General features: G+C 52.4%; 2 pseudogenes; both read left to right on the top strand.

Moving 5' to 3' along the window:
- The first annotated feature begins 334 nt into the window (after positions 1-334).
- On the top strand, positions 335-7568 carry LOC140912366 (perforin-1 pseudogene; annotated as a pseudogene).
- Positions 7569-11865: 4297 nt separating this feature from the next.
- On the top strand, positions 11866-15301 carry LOC140912333 (perforin-1-like; annotated as a pseudogene).
- Positions 15302-19557: the final 4256 nt, after the last annotated feature.

Below are 19557 nucleotides of genomic sequence, written 5' to 3'. Positions count from 1 at the left end.
ACAACTGCTATTGTTACATGCCATCATTAGACTCCAGAGTCAACACGGGGAGACACGATAGATGTGAACACTCCTCACTTCCTTGTGTCAGCTCCCAGTTCCCCTTGCCCCACATGGGCTCCACTCCCACCCATCTGCTGAGACTATGAGCAATGACAGAGTGAAAACTGACATTTTAAAGGGTTTTCATTAGGCTTCAGAATCAACAGGAGTTAAACTACAGACCTGAATCCTTGTTCGGTCTCTCCACAGCAACTCCCAATTACCCCTTCCCTTATTGGTGTCACCTTCATGCCCTTCTCCTGCCTCATCCACCCAAATGATCAGCACGTCGATGTACACTGATGTGCCAGCAAGTGACATCATTAGCTTCAAGTGTGAACGAGCCCCTGGAGACAAATGCGGCCAGTTCGCTCTGCTCAGAGCTGTTGTGTCAGGCTCTCTGCAGACTCTGGCAACAGTCACACTGGTTGGATGGCTTTCTTTGCAGCCACGAGGACTAGAGAATTAATTTTTGAAACGAAGGCTGAGGTGTTGCAGAATCTAGTTATTCCACACCGGCCTCAGAGACACATCAGCCAGGCTGGGGGTTGGCGAGCAGGGGAGTGCTCTTGTCCTTATGGCCCAGGGAAGATTCCAGGACTGCTGGGTTCACCTCCCAACACCCTGTGTGACCGTGGGCAAGTCACTGAATTGTGCTGTGCCTCAGTTTCCCCTCCACACGCTGGGCCTGTCTTGTCTGTTTAGACTATGAGTTATGAGGGTGAGGGACTGGCTCCTACAGGGCTCAGCACCCCCATTGTGTGCGCGCTGATCTCAGCGACCCCAACAAACGGTGTCTCTCTTGCCAGAAGCACTCCATTTCCAACCCCCACCTGTGAGCAGAAATCTTGCCCTTGCCCTTCTGCCTGCTTCTCCGCTGTCTGGCCTCGCGCTGCCCTGGCCTCTCCCTCCATCAGGGCAGGGAGCACTTTGCAGGGAAAGGGAGGCGTGTGTCCGAAATACGTTGCTCTCCCCTTCATCCACTGGCCCTCACCCACGCTGAGCTGGCTCATGACAGAATCTCAGCTGGCAAATGATCGGCTGGTTTGGCAGCTTTCCATGGCCCCAGCCGCACACACACAGACACAGACTACGCCAGTGTGTATGACTCATTTAGGAAGTATGATGAAAGCCTGAATAGATCTCTGTGCATGCAAATCTGCTCTAACCCTCTCGACCTCACTCCCCTCCCAGAGCTGGGGAGCGAATCCAGGAGTCCTGGCTCCCAGCCCCCCCTGCTCTAACCCACTAATCTTAAATACTCAAAGGAAATACTATCCCTAAATACCCACATAGCCCGTGGAACTCATTGGCACAGGACGTGAGTCAGGATTCGGAACAGGATCTTCACATGAAGAATGGAAAGAGCCAGAGTTATACTCCTATGGGTTTAAAACAAATATGTTTGGAAGGGATGTAAATGTCATGCTCCAAGGCTTAAACTACCCTCTGATTAATGAGGGTCAGGAGGAAAGTGACCCCAGGAGGGCAGGTTATTCCAGAATTGGCCACAGTGTAAGACTGGATACCAGGCTAGATGGGCCCACTGGTCTGACCTGGGGTGGCAGGGAGATGGCAGGCTAGATGGGTCTATAGGTGTGATCCAGAATTGCAGGGAGGGGGCGGGATACTAGGCTACATGGGCCTATGGGTCTGACTCTGATCTGGCAGGGGTGGGGTGGGAAATCAGGTTAGATGGGCCCATTCCCATGGTTCTGATCTTGGAAGCGGAGCAGGGTTAGGGTTAGCATAGGGGTTAAATTAGGGTTAGGGGAGGAGAGCTGGGATAACGTTGAAGCAGGCCTTAGGGGTAAAGTAATGGAGTTAGGTTAGGGTTAGAATAGGGAGCAGGGCCGGGGAGCCGGCTGGACAATCAGACCTGCTCTGGGGAAACGCTTTACAGGGCCAGCGGAGAGATTGGCTTTAACCAGCGTTCGGGCTCACCTCCCTAGCAATACACATGACACATTGTGTTCAACTCAGAGAGTTACCTCTAAAAACTAAGGCCGTTCCCAGACAGAAAACTTCATTGTGTTCCAGCTAAGGCTGCTAAGTGCCCTTTAAGAGACAACAATCCATGACAAATATCCAGACATTAAAATCAGGGGGGAAAAGTTGGTTTCTTTAGTTGGGGTTGGTCCTGCTTTGAGCAGGGGGTTGGACTAGATGACCTCCTGAGGTCCCTTCCAACCCTGATATTCTATGAGTCTATGAAATCATGAGCTCACTTGTCAAAAACAGCCAAATTTTAATTACTATTAATTATGGAAGTACTAATTCAGGTTCCATAATCAAGGTGAGTTTTGCATTTATAGCAGATATTCAGCCTCTTCATTACACATGAAAAATACAACATATTCTCCCCAAAATGATAACAATGACTCTTTGAATATCATATTAATTTTCCAGAACAGTTTATAGACAGGCAAGGAACTTACTTTTAAGGGTAGGTGAGTCCTGTTTGGTTTATCATGGATAGGGCCCTAACAAATTCACAGTCCGTTTTCATAAATTTCTCTGTCATAGCATTTTAAAAATCTTGAATTTCACGGTTTCAGACATTTAGACGTTACATTTCACACTGTTGTAACAAAACATGAATAACGTATTTTTAAGTGGCAAAATATAAACATGTAAAGCCCATAAGACTCAGGATTTCTCAAACTGGGGGTCCCGACCCAAAAGGGGTTCACAAGGCTATTGTGTGTGTGGGTCACGGGATTGCCACTCTTACTTCTGCGCTGCCTTCAGAGCTGGGTGGCCAGAGAGCAACGGCTGCTGAGCAGGAGTCCAGTTCTGAAGGCAGCTCTGCCGCCAGCCGCAGCCCAGAAGTAAGGCTGGCATTACTGGGACCCCACTAAAATAGCCTTGCTCCCCCTCTTGGGTTGGGACCCCCAGTTTGAGAAATGCTGTGTACTTTTGTATACTTTTACCCTATACAAAGAAACAGATTTCATGAGGGAGACTATAATTCACGGTCCGTGATGCATTTTTCATGGCCGTGAATTTAGTAAGGCCCTAATCATAGATAACAAGGCTTGGCCAAATATGACTTTTATTTTATTTTATTTTATTTTATTTTAGCATTGCAATGGCTAATATGAATGTTTCTTTTTAAGCATTGTTTTTATTTCTATCTACATTTTCACAGTTGAGCAAAATTATGCATTTTAATCATTTGTTAAATGTTTATCTATTTAAATTTTCACAGCTGTGGGAAATTATGGGGCATCCAGAAATGGGGACAGGTCAGACAACAATTATTTAATGACAAAAGTCATTGAGATTCAAAAAGTTAAAGCTTTATAACCATTCAAACACACAAACTGTCAACATCACACGTCAAAATACACAAAGGAACCCGTCATCAGCATGGACGCATGTCCTCTGGAATGGTGGTGGAAGCATCAAGGGACATATGAATCTTTAGCGCATCTGGCATGTAAATATCTTGCGACACCAGCTACAGCAGTGCCATGCAAACTCCTGTTCTCACTTTCAAGGGATATTGTAAACAAGAAGCAGTCAGCATTATCTTCTGCAAATGTAACCAAACTTCTTTGTCTGAGCAATTGGCTGAAGAAGAAGTAGGACTGATTGGACTTGTAGGCGCTAAAGTTTTACATTGTTTTATTTTTGAATGAAGGGATTTTTTGTAGGGCTGTGCGGCCTAGTGACCGGTCAGGGGTGTAAGCCGCCCCTAGGGTTGGGTGGCAGCTGGGTATGGGGACCCGGGCTCTCCCTGCTCCAGGAGGTCCCAGCTCAGGACCCTGACAGTGACAAATATGCTTGCCACTGGGTCAGTGGGGAATCTGCCCGAAACACGCTGACACCTCTCGGCACAGTGACTAGCCCCCCTTAGATACTTTCTACCCTGTCCCTGGGGCAGGGCTCTAGGGTGTCTGGGCTCCTCGGTCTGTGCGGCTCTCAGCAGCTCTGTCACTCCTTGGGCATCCTCCTGGATCTCGGCATCTCTGGTTTCTGCCACCTGGGGCTTCAGCAGCTCCGGGGCTGGAGCTCATGGAGTGCACCCTCCATCTTCAGTGGTCAGCCCCGAATGAGCCAAGCTGCTCCCTTTTATACCTAGTCACCACCCGGAACATGCCCAGCAAGGCTGAGGGGGCGTGGACTCCTCGGCCCAAAGAATAGAGTTAACCCTTGCAGTACCAGTGCGGGGCAAGCAGGAGGCACTGGGGAGGAGCGGCGGGGGCAGAAAGAGGCGGGGGAGGAACGGGGCAGGAAGGGGCAAGATGGGGGTGGGGCAGGGGTGGGAAGAGCTGGGGTCGGGGCTTGGGGGAAGGGGTGAGGGCGGGGGCTGGGGCAGAGCAGAGGTCAAGCACCCCCTGGGAACTCAGGAAGTTGGGGTGTCTGCTTCCAGCCATCAGAGGTCGTCTTAAAGTTGAAAGAATGAAGACCTCAGAAAGCTTCTACAAGGAAATAATTTAATAATATTTAAATAGGAATTATAGCTTTTATGACCTCGTGCTTGAATCTTGATAATACAGTGGCATGTTTGTTTGTCTTTGATAAGACAATCTTGCTGATCTCTTTATCTTTTGTAGATTTACAATTGCCCACTGATACCTTCAACACCTTGCAATTAAAGCCTTCTGTCACACATTTGCTACAAAGCATCAATCCCAAGGACACATGTATCTCTCTCAAATCATAGCATATAAGGAAATAGTACAGACGATTAAAGGACATACACGTTATCGTGTAAACATTTTTATAGCCAATAGCGTTATCTCCTCTCACACCTGAGGCCTATTGCCATGACAGAAAACAGAATTCCTCCTAAGAAATACCTTAGCTAGCTGAAATCTTTCACATGATGAAATCAGCAATAGGTCACATGCCTGTAAGTCATTATATTCTCCAAAGATTGTGTATAATAAGAATTATGAGTACCTCTTTAATTCCGTAAAGGCGCAGGCAAGTTTGTTGTGGCTTCACGTTATCAGAATAAATTATGCAGTCTGCACAGGTAACATGCTTTTAATCATGGCATCTGCAATCTAGCAGACAAAGGTCTCAGTAGATCTGATGGCTGGAAATTGAAGCTAGCCCAATTCAGACAGGAAGAAAGGACACAATCTTTAACAGAGAGTGTGATTAACCACTGGAGCAATTTACCGAGGGCCGTAGTGGATTCTCCATCATGGACAATTTGTAAATCTGGAGTGGTTTTTATTTTTTTCCTTAGAAGACCTGCTCTAGTTTGAACAGGAATTAATTCAGGGCAGGTCTCTGGCCTGTGTTATCCAGGAGGTCAGACTAGATGACCGGAATTGTCCTTTCTGGACTTAGAGTCTGTGGATCTACAACACTGAGCTCTACCCCTACAAGTTGCCAATGTCCAACGGTACGTCACACAGTGGTCATTTCTCTCTCCCAGGTTCTGGGTTACCCATAATCCTCCGCTCACCAGCCATTTCACCCAGGCCTTGAGGGACCTCCCGGAGGATTACACCCGCAGCTCGCAGCTCGAGTACCATCAGCTGATCAACACCTACGGCACCCACTATGTGTCCCAGCTGCAGCTGGGGGGCCGGGTGCAGGATGTGACGGCCGTGAGGGTCTGTGAGGCAGCGCTGGACGGGATGACAGCTGACGCGGTCAAGGACTGTCTGAGCCTGGAGGCCTCTGTCAGCATCGGGGCCGGGAAGGGCAGGGCCCAGGCGGCCTTCAGCCAGCGTGAGAGCAGAAGAAGAAGCAGAACTTCAAGCGGAGCTTCCACGAGACCTACAGCGAGCGCCACACTGATGTGTCGGGCGGCCACAGCCACGCTGACCCGCTGTTCTCTGAGGGGCAGGACGGCAAGGTCTGGAGAGCCTCAAAGCCAGCCATGGCCTGGTGTCCTACTCGCTGTGCCCCATCCACACCTTGCTGGGGCAGGACAACCCCAGGCAGGAAGCGCTGAGGTGGGCGGTGAACAAGTATGTCACTGAGAGGGCCCTGTGGAGGCCTGACTAACCTAATTGCCTTCTATGACAAGATAACTGCCTCTGTGGATGAGGGGAAAGCGGTGGACTTGTTATTCCTTGACTTGAGTAAAGCTTTTGACACGGTCTCCCACAGTATTCTTGCCAGCAAGTTAAAGACGTATAGGCTGGATGAATGGACTATAAGGTGGATAGAAAGCTGGCTAGATCGTCAGGCTCAATGAGTAGTGATCAACGGCTCCATGTCTAGTTGGCAGCCGGTATCAAGTGGAGTGCCCCAAGGGTCAGTCCTGGGGCTGGTTTTGTTCAATATTTTCATTAACGATCTGGTGGAAGGCGTGGATTGCACCCTCAGCAAGTTTGCAGATGACACTAAACTGGGAGGAGTGGTAGATACGCTGGAGGGCAGGGATAGGATACAGAGGGACCCAGACAAATTAGAGGATTGGGCCAAAAGAAATCTGATGAGGTTCAATAAGGACAAGTGCAGAGTCCTGCACTTAGGATGGAGGAATCCCATACACCGCTACAGACTAGGGACCGAGTGGCTCGGCAGCAGTTCTGCAGAAAAGGACCTAGGGGTTACAGTGGACGAGAAGCTGGATATGAGTCAACAGTGTGCCCTTGTTGCCAAGAAGGCTAACGGCATTTTGAGCTGTATAAGTAGAAGCATTGCCAGAAGATCAAGGGACATGATCTTTCCCCTCTATTTGACATTGGTGAGGCCTCATCTGGAGTACTGTGTCCAGTTTTGGGCCCTGCACTACAAGAAGGATGTGGAAAAATTGGAAAACATCCAGCAGAGGGCATCCAGATTAGGGGGCTGGAACACATGATTTATGGAGAGAAGCTGAGGGAACTGGGATTATTTAGTCTGCAGAAGAGAAGAATGAGGGGGGATTTGATAGCTGCTTTCAACTACCTGAAGGGGGGTTCCAAAGAGGATGGATCTAGGCTGTTCTCAGTGGTACTAGACAACAGAACAAGGAGTAATGGTCTCAAGTTGCAGTGGGGGAGGTTTAGGTTGGATATTAGGAAAAGCTTTTTCACTAGGATGATGGTGAAGCACTGGAATGCGTTCCCTAGGGAGGTGGTGGAATCTGGTTCCTTAGAGGTTTCTAAGGTCAGGCTTGACAAAGCCTTGGCTGGGATGATTTAGTTGGGGGTTGGTCCTGCTTTGACCAGGGGGTTGGACTAGATACCTCCTGAGGTCCCTTCCAACCCTGATCTTCTATGATTCTATGAATCGCACCCACAGGTGCCCCCTGGGGACCCAGTGCAGCACCCATGACTTCTACTGCTGTGTCTGCCCCAGGGACGGCTCCATCAACACCATGTGCTGCTCGCGGGGGCGGGGCCAGGGGAAGCTGACGGTGACGGTGGAGCGGGCCAGCGACCTGTGGGGCGACTGCTCCAGCCCCACTGATGCCTACGTCAAAGGTCTCCTTCCAGGGCCAGAAGCCGCAGAAGGAAACCGTGTGGAACGCCGACAACCCAGCTTGGGGCATTCGCCCAGGCCTGGGGCCCCTATGGGTGGGGGAGACCAGCCAGCTCCGCCTCCAGGTCTGGGACGTGCAATGAACTGCTGCGCTCCGGGGAGGGTCGGCACCAGGTCTGGCACCACCCTCCCACACAGCACCTCCTTACCCCGGCACCTCACGCCCACCATCCTCCCTCGTCAAACCAACCCCTCCCCCTGCAGGCCCAGTGTTCCTCAAGGCCCCATTGTCTCAATTGGGAAGTGGCGGGTGAAAAAGCCTCACCCCAGCTGCCCAGCCGGCTGCCAGATGCTGGGTCTGGCAGGGCGGCAGCTGGCAGATGAGGGGGGACGAAGGCAGCTCTGGGCTGCGCTCAGCCTCTGAGCAGTGAATGTGGACAGAGCCCTGCTCTTTGCTGGACCCACTGGATTCAGGTAATCTAGGGGCAGGGGGGCAGGTGGGCTGAAAGTCCCTGCAGGGAGAAGCTGGCTGGGACGAGGGGTGGGGAGCAGGGGTTGGGGTCCCAGGGAATGTACCCCACTACTAAGGACCTTGCTACCCAGGGCTCCTTGTTAACCATCCTCTCCCCAAAGTTTACCGCCCTCTGCCCTCCTCTACACCCCACAACAGTGCTGTGTGGCCATTCCCAGCTGCCCCATCCCAGAGGTGGCTGCATCTCAGCATCAGGCGAGCCATCCCTGGGCAGCATCTCTGTCCAGCTGTTACCCAGCTGTCACCCAGCTGCCCAACCCCAGAGGTGGCTGCATCTTAATGCCAGGTGAGCCGTCACGACATTATAAGCAGACCGGGTTGCACTGCCTTAATAACAGACCCTGTTACAAGACCCTGTTTCCAGTTGCCTGGAACTTTGGCAAACTTTCTCCAAAAGACTGGAATAAATGGGGACAAGGAGGCTGGAGAGATTGGGGCAGGAGAGAAATGGTGAATGAGAGTTGGAGAGGGAAGGCTGGGGCTGGCTGGGCAGCGAGACTGGGACTGGGAGCTGGGGAGGAGACTGGGACTGACTGGCTAAAGGCCCTCTGCATTGCTACACGCTCATAACACAACTCTGCACTAAGACAATGACCATTGTCCAATCTCATGCTTCAGCTGGTCACCTGCAGGGGTCAGGGAGGAATTCACCCCCCCCCTGCTTCCGCCCCCCATCCATGCACAATTGACCAGAAGTATCTGGGTCCCCTCCTCCACCAATTCCTCTGAAGCATCAGAGATCAGCCACAGCTGGAGAATAGACACTGGCTGGGCCCATGCTCTGAGCTGGACCAGACAATCCCCATTCTGGCTGCCTGGATGGTAGGGCAGGGTTGCCGGATATGGGGCTGGGAAGGAATTTACCCCTGTCCCCGCCTCACTCAGACTGACAGGGACCATGGGAGCTTTTTGCCTCCCTCTGCAGCTGGCACCTGTTGGGATCATCGGGGCATATCTCACCTCATTCCCTGCCATGGCAAGGGCCCTGGGCATGGGTGGCACCTGGGACCTGTTCCCTGCTCCTGGGGAAGGACAGAGGCAGAGGTTCTCCAGTGCTCCCCCTGGCACCCCATAATGCCCAGCTGCCCTCAACCTGCTCCACGTGTCTACAGTCCATCATGGCACCAATCTCTCAGATCTTCTGGCCTCCACTCTGTGAAAGTACAAAAGAAGCTGGGAGTGTGGCGGGGTGAGTGGGGGAGGCTGGGACTGCGGGGAAGGGGTCAGGGGACCCCATAGGGTCAGTGGAGGAGGGAGGGAGGCAGGGGTACGCCCTCTGCAGGCACTCCCCATGGCACCCTATAATCCCCAGCCGCCCTCACCCCGCAGCCTCTCCACACATCTACAGCCCATCATGGCACCCACCCCCTGAACCTCTCACAGCACCCATAATGCTCCCCGCCCCCGGACCAGTGATCCTCAATGGCTCATTGTCTCGATGGGGGAGTGGCAGGTGACAGCTGCCCAGCTGGCTCCCTCGAATGTTGATCTAGAGGGCGGCACCTTGGTGGTTAAATTGGGGCTGAGACACGGCAGATCTGGGCAGCTCGGCCTCTAGCCGGTGAACGAGTGCTGGACCCCGAGACAGGAGCCCTGCGCTTCGCTGGACCCACCAGAGTATTCTAGGGGGCATGGCAACTTGGGGGGTGGGCTGAGAGGGGCAGATCCAGACTGGGGTGACGGGCACTGGGGAGAGGAGTGGGGAGCTGCGGCTGGCATGATGGGAAATTTAGGGGGGGGCAGCACCATACCCCACTGACGATCACTGTGCTATTCAGGGCTCCCTGGCTAACCTGCTTCTCCCCTGCACTGCCCTTGTCTGTGCCCTCCAATGCTGGTAGGCAGCTCTCCCCAGCTGCCCCACCCCAGAGGCAGCTGCATCGCAGGGCCGAGTAAGCCCCCCCTGTGCAGCTTTGCTGAGTGGCCATTACCAAACTGCCCCACCCCAGAGGTGGCTGCATCTCAGCACCGGGCAAGCCGTTGTTGTGTGCCGTCGCTGTCTGTCTGTTCCCCTAGCTGTCCTGCCCCAGAGGTGGCTGCATCGCATCACCAGGCAAGCCAGCCGCATGCAGCATAGCTACGCAACTGTTACCCACCTGCCCCATCCCAGAGGCAGCTGCATCCTCGCTCCGGGTGAGCCATTTTGGCACTGAAGTCTACGCTGGTAGCCTAGCCTGTTATTAACATTAAGCCATGCTTCCCATCATATGACACTCTTTTCAGTTGAGTATTGGACCAGTTTCTGTGGGCGAGAGAGACAAGCTGTCGGGCTGCACCGAGCTTGTCTTCCTGAGACACGAAGAGCCCTGTGGAGCTGAAGGCTGGTCTCTCTCCCCAGCAGAGATTGGTCCAATAAAAGATATTCCCTCTCCTGCCTTGTCTCGCTAATATGCTTTTGTTTATTGTGCTAGCATTAGAAGCCTAAAGTGAGATCAAGGCCCCCCTTGTGCCAGGTGTTGCACAGACCCCGACCAAGACCAGGGACCTCCCTTGTGTCAGGCGCTGCACAGACTCCGACTAACCCTCCCTCCACCCCTCGTGCCAGATCCCGACCGAGATCAGGGTCCCATCGTGCCAGGTGAAGCACAGACCCTGACCAATATCAGGACCCCCCTTGTGCTGGGCACTAAACAGACCCCACTGACTGAGATCGGGACCCCACTGGGATGGGCGACGCCCAGACACACAGGGAGAGACAGTCCCTGTCCTGAAGAGCCGATGCTCTAACCTGACAAAGGCAGGATCATTCTCCCCATTTTACTGATGAGGAAACTGAGGTCCAGAGAGATTCAGAGGCTTGTCCAACATCACTCTTGTCTGTGTCAGAGCCAAGAATAGAACCCAGGAGTCCTGCCTCCATTTCCACTGCTTAAGGACAAGTCTAACATTTCTATAAGCTCTCTTCTGCATTCTCAATAGCAAGACAGAACAGCCAGTTACCTGCCTGGAAAGAAATTGTCATTATTTATTATTTGTATTACGGATGCACCTGGGAACCCTGGTGATGGACCAGGAACCCACTGCACTAAAGATGCATTGAAAATACTGTCCTGAAATCTCCGCATAACCTGTGGAACTCATTGGCACAGGATAGGACTAAGGCCAAGAGTTTATCAGGATTCTGAACAGGACCTTTCCCTGGAGAATGGGAGATCCAGAATTATGATCCTAAAGGTTTTAAATATGTGTGTTTAATGGGATATAAATCTGATGCTTCATGGTCTGAACCCACCTCTGATCAATGAGGGGCAGGGCCAATTGGCTTCTGTTAGACATGGCACACTGGGCTAGAAGCAGCTCTGATTGGGCTAAAGAAACCCTAGAATATGACCCTCAGTTGGTGGCTAAATGTAACCAAATCCGCCACTCGGCATGTCCACTAGGGGGCCCCAGCAGTTTCTGTGGTGAGGCCAGTCATGTCCAGTGTGAGCCCAGCGCTCGCTGGCCTCGCTGTCAAGCAGCTGGGGACTAATGTCTAGCAAGCCCTGGATTTTGTGTGGGAACGCACCGCCCCCTACTGGCCAGACCCAGACAGAGCAGCAGCACACTGAATGTAATTGCAACTTACAGGGTATGTGCAACAATCTCCTCCCCCTAGTGGCGAGTGAGGGCTACAACGACGGCAAGGGAAAGGGGTGGGGCTATGCAAATTAACAAATGCATGTTCAGACATGCAAATTGGTCACTGTGTCATTTGCATAAAGCCACCAGGTTCCAGGTGTGATACAAGATGTGGTTGACAGAGCCAATGGTAATTGGATGCCTCTGGCTCTCCATATAACCAGGTTAACCCATGGAACTACCTGCTACTGAATTATGATTCATGCAGGATCTCTTTTCTGTCTCTCCCTGTAGGGGTTTTGGAGACTGACGCTGACTCCTGCGCCAGGGACCGCAACATACCAGCCATGCCCAAACCTAGTGCTTGCACCCTCCTCCTCCTCCTCTTCCTCCTCCCCGTGGTCTCCCCCGGATGCCAGACAGGCACAGCAGCTGCATGCACGAATGCAACCTTCGTGCCCGGGCACAGCCTGGTGGGGGAGAGGATTGACGTGACCACACTGGGCAAGACGGGGGCCCACGTGCTGGACACCAGCCAGTGGCGCGGCCCGAATGGCACCTGCACCCTGTGCCAGAACCCGCTGCAGGGAGGCCAGTGGCAGAGGCTGCCGCTGGCCGCGGTGGACTGAAGGGTCCGCGTCTCGTGCCAACGAAAGCTCAGCAGCTCGGTGCAGCAGTCGGCCATGGGCATGATGGAGTCCGCAGCGTCCGTGGTGCAGAACGACTGGAAGGTGGGGCTGAAAATGCCCGTGGTGTCCACGGTTAATGTCCAGGTGGGGCTGGACTGGCCGGCTCACATTCCAAACTGGCCGAATTTGTCACGCAGAAGTCGCGGAATGACAAATACACCTTTGTGAGCCATGAGGTTTCCTGCCCATATTACAGGTAAGCAGCAGCCCGGACACCTCCCAGCATGGGGATGGCTCATCCGGCACTGAATGCAGCTGGCTCTGGGGAGGGGCAAATGAGTAACACATGTACAGTGATGTCACACCAGCGTTGCTCAGCCTGTGCTGAGATGCAGCCACCTCTCGGGTGGGGCAGCTGGGAAACTGCTGCACAGTAGTACCACCAGCCATCCAGGGCCTTTCCCTTGTTAGGAGCTGTCTCATTCTGGGGTGCGATCCAGGCCAGTGAGGGATTGTGTCACTGCCTGACCTGTAGCCCTAAATGCTGCAAGAGGCTCTGCCTCTCTGAGTCCCTTCTCTGGATGCCCCACGAGCCAGCAGTGAGTATCTGTGTGTGAATCAGCTCTGAGACCAGCAGCCTGTGTGTTACCCCCCAGCCACACACTGGTCGATGACCCCAACACGCTTCCCATCCCAAGTGTCCCCCAAACCGTGTGCTTTGCAATCTCCATCCCTCTTGTGGCCCATTCGGAGAGATTTAAGGTTCCTTTGTTCCTTTAAAGATACAACACTCAGCAGCTTGCCGGGCTAACTGGAGTTCACATGCACTTTATGTCAAACACAGCACAGGGTGGGGTTAGCAAGTTTCTGAAGTAAGGGAGAGAGGAGGGTGAGTGAGGTCAAGCACAAGGGATAAGGACAAGAGTGATTACAAGCAAAGTGAAAAGCGCTTTCTGATGGCTAAGATATAACAAAACAAGGCACAACCTTTGTGCAAGGCAGTTTCCTTATCAATCTACCTTCCAGTGAGATGGTTGACCACCCCTCTGGTCGAGATCTCCCACCGAGTCCATTGTGTTTGGGTCCTTTCTCTTCTTAAGTGAAAGATCATTTGGGGTCCTCAGCCCTTCCCTTGATAGCCCAGAGAACCTTTGCAATGGATTCTCCTTACAGTCACCCCGCCATAGTAAAGTCCACCCAAGCTGTGAGGAAGGTGACGTGGAGTCAGCTGGCCAAGGAAAGTTCTTACTGGTTTCTTCCCCTGCTTGGGGTTGCTAAAATGCAAATCGATCTGTTTCCTGTACTCTCCTCCCCCTGCCGACTTAATGGTCCTGTTGACCCTCATTTGCAGTCCCCTTGTCTCTTACTGCGCCTTGGAGATGCCTTTCAGGGACAGAACCACAGTCCTTTGTCGAGGGTGGAGTACCTATCGCCCTGCCTGGCAGACGCACTCTGATAACAGAATTTCCCACCCGTATGCATGTTTGGATGTGTCCTCCATAGAGAAGCCTCAAAATGATAGCAATGAGCAGCACGGCATTAGCTTGCTGTCGATAGCTTACGTGGCCCCTTTTAGATTCAGGTGATGACATGAGTGAGGTGGGGTACACTGAACTGGTCAGGCCAGCTGAGACTCACTACCAGAAACCAGGGAGCCCTTGTCCTCTGGCATTGGGGTGCTGTTAGGGTCACACCTGAGCCACAGGGGTGCTGGCTGAGATCCGGCCCCAGGGCAAGGGACTGGCTGGCTCAAAGTGGTTGGGAATAGGACACAGCTTTTCCCCTCTGTTGGGCCCAGGTCTGATCTGGCCCCAGGGTGGGGGGGACTGTCTGTTCCAGGGGTTGGGGGAATGGGAGAAGGTCTTTTGCCCGCTAGGGGTGCCAGCTGTGATCTGGTCGCAGGTTTGGAAGCTGTGCTGTGATGGGTGGAGGAATGGAACAGGGGCCTTTCTCCTCTAGGGTTGCAGCTCTGATCTGGGCCGGGCTGGCTATTGGGGATTTTCTAACTCTCTCATAAATTCCTTGGATCCCTGGGGCAGGTTCGGGATCAGCAGAAAACCTCCACTCACTGGTCATTTTGTCCTGGCGGTGAAGAACCTTCCTAGCCTGTACAACAAGGCCTCCCAGCTGGAGTACCATCATCTGATTCACACCTACGGCACCCACTATATGACCCAGGCGTCGCTGGGGGGGCCGGGTGCGGGACGTGACTGCCGTGCAGGTCTGCCAGGCGGCACTGGATGGGCTGACCGTCAATGAGATTAAGGACTGTCTGAGCATCAAGGTGGCCGTGAATACTGGGGTGGGCTCAGACCAGTCCAGCTTCAGCAGCTGCAAGGAGAATAAGAGAGTGAAATTCCAACAGAGCTTCCGCAAGACGTACCGGGAGCGCTATGCGGAGGAGGAAGGAGGGCAAAACACCGGCGACCTGTTCTTCTCCAACAATTACGTTGGGGTCTTCTCAGGCTGGGTAAAAACCTTGAAGTCCCTCCCTGGCCTGCTCACCTACTCCTTGAGGCCGATCCACACCTTGTTGGGGCAGGACGACCCCAAGCGGGAGGCGCTGGGGCAGGCAGTGAGCGAGTACATCCGTGAGAGGGCCCTGCGGGTGGATTGCACCAAGAGCTGCCCAGCGGGGACCCGGCGGAGCGCCCTCGATCCCTGCTCCTGCGTCTGCCCCGGGGACAGCTCCACCAACACCATGTGCTGTTCACGGGAGCGGGGCCTGGCAAGACTGACGGTGACTGTGGAGCGGGCCAGTGATCTGCGGGGTGACACTCTCACAGCTACGGATGCCTACGTCAAGATCTTCTTTGACAGGAGAGAGAGGCGGACTGTCACCATCTGGAACCGAAAAAGCCCTGTCTGGAACAGTCACATGGACTTTGGCTCTGTCCGTGTCACTGACGCCAGCCAGCTCCGTGTCGAGGTCTGGGACGAAGACAATGGCTGGGATGATGACTTGCTCGGGGTCTGCAACATCCCACTGAAGTCTGGGGGGCCCTATCACAGGGAGTGCTACCTGAAACGTGGCCACCTCAGCTTCCACTACAGTCTGCCCTGTGGGCCCAACCTTCGGGGCCAGAGATGTTCTGAGTATATTCCCCAGCCCCCCCAGCACAGCATAGCCAAAGGGAAGGAGCCCTTCTGGTGAGCGCCCTGGGCAGGGAATTGGAGAGGGGCACGGGTGTGTGTTGGAGAACTGTGCTCCCTGTCCCGCAAAACGTTTCCTAGCTCCTGCTCCGCTGACGCTACTGGGCTTCATGCTGTTACTCCTGCTCGGTAATTGGTGTCTCCTAAGTCCATAACAGCCTCCCCACTTCCATGGACCGGTCACCCTCACAGATCCCTCTGGAAAAATATCCCACCACTACCTGCCTAGTCCTGATCCATCGAACCAGTGTATCCATTGACTGTCTCCAACCAATGTCTGTATCCAGTGCATCCAAGCTATCCATCCATCCATCCGTGCAACCAATATATCTATTCAATACATCATGGAATCTCTCCAACCCATTAGCCAACAAACCAACCAGCGTCTGTATCCAGTGCATCCAATGTGTCCATCAAACCAATTAACCAAGGAATGTATCAAGTTCATCCAAGCTATCCATCTAATCAACTAATGTATGTATCCACTACATGCAACATCTCTATCCAGCCAATCAATCCACTCACCATTGTACCCAGAGCTTCCAGCATATCCAAGCAACCAATGTACGTATCCGGTGCCTCTAATGTTTCCATGCAACCAATATATCCAGTGCATTCAAACTATCCAAATAACTAACCTACCCATGTCTATATCCACTATATACTATGTATATATTCAGTGTGTCCAACCAACCAAAGCATCCCATCCTTCCATTTATCCATCCAATGTGTATATCCAGTACATCCAACCAACCAACAAACCAACCAATGTATGCAGTGCATCAAACCTATCTCTCCAACCATCCAACTAATGAATTTATGCAGTGCATCCAAGCTCTCTCTCCAACCAACCAATGTATGTGTCCAGTACAACACCCCAGCAAACAATATCAGGTAGTGCATTCATCCAATCAGTAACCAAACAATGTATCCAGAGCTTCCAACATATCTGTGAAACCAACCAATGTCCAGTAATCCAACATTTTCATCCATCAATCCATCCATGAATTAACCAGTATCTGCACCTAGAACAACCAAACACCCTGACAACATATCCACCAATCCATCGAACCAACCAATATGTGTCACCATTGCAACCAACCAGCCAATCAATGTATGAAGTACATCCAACCAACCAACCCACCAGACAACCAATGTGTGCAGACAGTGCAACCAACCCACCACCCAACATATCTATCCATCCAAGAGATCATCAGGAACAAAGGTCAGCCCCCGTGCTATTGTGGCATCAGGGATTAACCCTCTGCAGAAACCCGAAGATACTCCAGGGATCGACACAGTTCTAAACACACAGCGGATAGGCTGGGCTCCCGGGGGAAGGATTCATTAGGGGGCTGTTCCCTAACTGTTGTTTTTGTTGCTTTCCAGAATTACCCAGCAGCTCTTGTGTTAATTATTTCACCATGAATGCACGCACCCCACACACCATCCAGCTGGATGTTCCCTGCGCATATGATCAGCAGTGATGCTGATATATCACTTGCCATTGGTAAGATTCACAGTTAACACCCATAACACGGCTAATACTCTGAAACCAGTTAACACCCAGGAGAACATTCCACTGGGCTATTGATTCTGGCTGTCAGCAGACTCAGGGAGATGGTACTGCATTAGGGTCACATTGAAAAAGGCAAATTCCCCCTGACTCTGGGATTAAAGTGTCTTCCTGGCTCATGCCTACCTACATCTGCTGAGAGCCTAGATTAATAGCTCCATGATGCAGTTAACTGGTGAATGATGACTGTTAACTCTGAACCCTACTGACTGCAAGTTAAATATCTTCAGCATGGAAAACTGTCATGCAGCTTTGCAGCTCCACCACAAAATGATTTGCTTCTGGGAGGCTTCCAGACCTCTGACTCTTTGCAAATGTATCTCCCTGCCTCAATAAACATTTGTGAAAGGAAGTTGGTAAACAGGGATCCGTGTCATTCTTCTAACCCCACTAGGAGGGAACAAGATGGAGCAAACTGGAAATGAGCAGGTGCAATATATTGGGTACACTAGCGGGAGTAATGGGCTGGAGGGGAGAGAGGCATGACAAGACAGGGAAGCTAGACATCTGGGTGACTTTGCTGCAATGGGGAATCCAGTGTCATGTGGCTAATGCCAGTCAAAGGGAAGCGTTTCTGTCAGGGCAGAGTGGGGTGGATAGGAAAGGGAGCCAAGGAGATGGGCAGTTTTATTATGGGGCATTAATAGCACACAGGTGATATTTACAGGTGAGTAATACTTCCAAGGGATCCCGGAGGGGATAGGAGGCCTTTCCCATCTACAGGACCCTATACAGCAGGGGTTCCCAAACTGTGGGCCATTCCCTAACGGTGGGCCATGACATAGTGCTGGGTGTTCCGCCATGGGCGGTGCTGGAAGGGGGACGGGAGGACGTTGCCCCCACAAACTGCGTACATTGGTGGAGTGGTAGCCGGCGATGGCCCCTTCCCAGGGCCAGAGGAGCCCAGCACCCCCCGCGGGTGGCAGAGGCTGAAGCGGAGCTGCCGTGCGGTGGGTGGAGGGTGAGGAGAAGGGGCCAGTCCCTAAAATGGTGGCTCCCAGAGTGGCTGGAGAAGGCTTGAGGGTTTGCAGCCGCTCCCACTCCGAGCCACCGCAGCCCACGATCAATGGCTGTTGGAACCCCTGGGGTACCAGCCCCACAGTCCCTTCTCAGGGACCAGGGCTCAGCAGTGGGTGATCAGGACCATCAAGGTAATGGCCAGGCCCAGCCTAAGCACCTGCCTCTGCCCAACACGGGCGGCCCCCAAGCACTTCCCTCATTCCTGGGAAGGGGGTGCCTGAGAAGCGCGCCAAGGTGCTGGATGGGTGACTGTGACAGGGCTGCCAGGTGACACCTGCTAAGGCGAGGGGCTGCGAATGCCCCTCGGTTTCCCTCTCCCTGACAGACGTGTGTTAATAGTGGGCTTGCAGTGCCTATTGCAGCTGCACAGGTGGGCCTCATGGAACAAAGTTTGTCAACTCCTGATCTAGACCCCACTCCTCTCCCAGAGCTGAGGATAGAATCCAGGAGTCCTGACTCTCAGTCTCTCCTCCCCCCACACACAACCTGATAACATTAAATACTCAAAGGAAATACTATCTCTAAATACCCAGGTAACCTGTGGAACTCATTGACACAGGGTGTGAGTCAGGATTTGGAACTGGATCTTCACATGGAGGATGGAAGAGCCAGCATTATACTCATAAGGGTTTAAAACAAATATGTTTGGAAGGGGTGTAAATGTCATGCTCCAGGGCTTAAACTTCCCTCTGATTAATGAGAGTCAGGAGGAAAGTGGCCCTAGGAGGGCAGGTTATTCCAGTGTTGTCCACTGTGTAAGACTGGATACCAGGCTAGATGGCCCGTGGAAGAGCTTAGCCTTCCTGTAAATGTTTCAGCCAGCCTGTAAGTAATGGCTGCTAGGACTCAGCAAGGGCATGTGACCAGACCACATGACACTGAACTCCATTTTGGCACCTGTATTTTTCCAGAAACTGGGCTGGGAACTTAGCTTGGAACAAAGGGTTCCCACCATATGAGCAGACTATAAGGTGGAGAGTGACATCATGATTTGTCTTCACTCCCCCACAACTCAACACCTGTGAGAAGCTCTGAAAGACAAAGGACTTGGAACGTGGACAGCTCTTAGACTGCACACCGGGGTGACAACCCACCACACCCACCATTTTTTTCCATGGGTGCTCTGGCCCTGAAGCACCCACAGAGTCAGCGCCTTTGAGATGAACCCTTATACTCAGGGATTGAGTGCATGCCCACTATACTGCAAGCATGCATTCTGGCACTGTGACCCTAATGTATGTGACCCTAATGTACATACTAATGTATGTATCCACTACATGCAACATCTACATTCTACATTCTACAAAGCAGAACTCTTCTTCAGGTCTGGGAGCTCAAAAGCTTCTCTCTCTCACCAACAGATGTTGGTCCAATAAAAGATATTGTCTCACCCACCTTGTCTCTCTAATATGAATCCTGTCATTGTGGCCCTGTTGGGTGCATCCTAATATACTGAAACCACGAATTTTAGCCACTAGAGGAGGAGTGTACGTCTCAATGCTTGTAGCCTGTGTTTAGATCTTACTTCACTCTGAGCGTGGGAGTTTTAATTGTAGCATGTGTATCCTCATGCCAATCCATGAAGGCAGTGGAGTTTGGAAATAAGGTGAACACAGGGCTGGCCTTATGGGTAGGCATTGTAGCGGGGTGGGATGGGGGTT

The sequence above is a fragment of the Lepidochelys kempii genome, chromosome 6, assembly GCF_965140285.1.
Source record: "Lepidochelys kempii isolate rLepKem1 chromosome 6, rLepKem1.hap1, whole genome shotgun sequence".
NCBI lineage: Eukaryota > Metazoa > Chordata > Testudines > Cheloniidae > Lepidochelys > Lepidochelys kempii.
The sequence above is the reverse complement of the archived record's forward strand: the minus strand, read 5'-3'. Positions and strand labels throughout refer to the sequence as shown.